Consider the following 2,500-nt stretch of genomic DNA (forward strand, 5'->3'; position numbering starts at 1 on the left):
TGAGAGAGAGAGAGTGAGAATCGCGTCCTCGCATCGAAACGACACATTCCGAACGTCGATATTTGTGTTTTAGAATTTTATTATCGTTCATTATCGCACTCTTTCGAGATTGATAATTTACGTTAATGATCCTTCCGCAGGTTCCCCTACGGAAACCTTGTTACGACTTTTACTTCCTCTAAATGATCAAGTTTGGTCAACTTCCCAGCAACGCCGACGGCCGTGAAGCCACCGCGTGTCGGTCCGAAGACCTCACTAAATCATTCAATCGGTAGTAGCGACGGGCGGTGTGTACAAAGGGCAGGGACGTAATCAACGCGAGCTTATGACTCGCGCTTACTAGGAATTCCTCGTTTATGGGGGATAATTGCAAACCCCAATCCCCAGCACGAAGGAGTTTCAACGGGTTGCCCGGGCCTCTAGGCCAGGAGAACATGCTGATTCCTTCAGTGTAGCGCGCGTGCGGCCCAGGACATCTAAGGGCATCACAGACCTGTTATTGCTCAATCTCGTGCGGCTCGAAGCCGCCGGTCCCTCTAAGAAGAATTTTAATACGCCGCCAGTGAGTTGCTCGACCGAAATCGAGCACACCTAAATGACGACGCCTATTTAGCAGGCTAGAGTCTCGTTCGTTACCGGAATTAACCAGACAAATCGCTCCACCAACTAAGAACGGCCATGCACCACCACCCACCGAATCAAGAAAGAGCTATTAATCTGTCAATCCTTCCGGTGTCCGGGCCTGGTGAGATTTCCCGTGTTGAGTCAAATTAAGCCGCAGGCTCCACTCCTGGTGGTGCCCTTCCGTCAATTCCTTTAAGTTTCAGCTTTGCAACCATACTCCCCCCGGAGTCCAAAATCTTTGGTTTCCCGGAAGCTGCCCGCCGAGCCATTGTAGTAACGTCGGCGGATCGCTAGATGACATATTTACGGTTAGAACTAGGGCGGTATCTAATCGCCTTCGAACCTCTAACTTTCGTTCTTGATTGATGAAAACACCTTTGGCAAATGCTTTCGCTGATGTTCGTCTTGCGACGATCCAAGAATTTCACCTCTAACGTCGCAATACGAATGCCCCCAGTTATCCCTATTAATCATTACCTCGGAGTTCTGAAAACCAACAAAATAGAACCGAGATCATATTCTATTATTCCATGCACGAAATATTCAAGCGGCATTTTGAGCCCGCTTTGAGCACTCTAATTTGTTCAAAGTAAAATTGTCGGCCCATCTCGACACTCACTGAAGAGCACCGCGATAGGATTTTGATATTGAACCGGCGTTTTACCGCCGGCTCACCGACGATATGCTCCGCAGACGTGTCAGTATCACCGCGGATGCGGTGCACCGACAGCGCGGCGCACAAATGCAACTACGAGCTTTTTAACCGCAACAATTTTAGTATACGCTATTGGAGCTGGAATTACCGCGGCTGCTGGCACCAGACTTGCCCTCCAATTGTTCCTCGTTAAAATATTTAAAGTGTACTCATTCCGATTACGAGGCCTCGAAAGAGTCCCGTATCGTTATTTTTCGTCACTACCTCCCCGTGCCGGGAGTGGGTAATTTGCGCGCCTGCTGCCTTCCTTGGATGTGGTAGCCGTTTCTCAGGCTCCCTCTCCGGAATCGAACCCTGATTCCCCGTTACCCGTGACAACCATGGTAGTCGCAGAAACTACCATCGAAAGTTGATAAGGCAGACATTTGAAAGATGCGTCGCCGGTACTGGACCATGCGATCGGCAAAAGTTATCCAGATTCATCAAAATTAACGACTTCGGACGAGACGCCCTCCGTCGATGGTTTTGATCTAATAAAAGCACTCATCCCATCACTGGTCAGAGTTCTGATTGCATGTATTAGCTCTAGAATTACCACAGTTATCCAAGTAACTGAGTAAGATCTAAGGAACCAAAACTGATATATTGAGCCATTCGCGGTATCGCCTTAATACGGCTTGCACTGAGACATGCATGGCTTAATCTTTGAGACAAGCATATAACTACTGGCAGGATCAACCAGGGAGCTAACCGAGACTTGTTGAAGTCGTCAATTACTCTTCTCGTTTCATATTCGCATATAAAATACACACAAACTTATGCATGCATGTACAATATACGCACAGTATGAAACGAGCGTCTCACCGTATCGTCGATCGCGTTAGACGCGATAGATTTTAACGGTTGACTCTTATAAAAATTTATATGAGACACAAACGCGCTTTAAGCACGCGCGCGCGCGTGCGTGCGCTATAATATATAACGCGACGACAGCGGCGGCGGCGGCGGCGGCGGCGGAGGCGTCTTCACATAATGACACATAACGGTCACGAATTCGAACGTTCTAAACGAGATCGAGTTTTTTTTTCAAAATAACACTTCGCACACGACGTGTACGTATGTATTGTTCAACGATTATTATCGTAAAACTTGGGATCGACGCCCGGTGTTTGAGTGATCGTACCGATACTCGGGTTGTGTATTTTTTGTACATGATAAATG

General features: G+C 47.7%; 1 non-coding gene across 1 annotated transcript; it reads right to left on the reverse strand.

The window, feature by feature from the left end:
• Positions 1-123: 123 nt before the first annotated feature.
• LOC125076427 lies at positions 124-2,024 on the reverse strand. The gene has a single exon (XR_007120390.1). It is a non-coding gene; the product is annotated as a small subunit ribosomal RNA (ribosomal RNA).
• Between the last annotated feature and the right edge of the window lie 476 nt (positions 2,025-2,500).

Source organism: Vanessa atalanta, unplaced genomic scaffold (assembly GCF_905147765.1).
Source record: "Vanessa atalanta unplaced genomic scaffold, ilVanAtal1.2, whole genome shotgun sequence".
NCBI lineage: Eukaryota > Metazoa > Arthropoda > Insecta > Lepidoptera > Nymphalidae > Vanessa > Vanessa atalanta.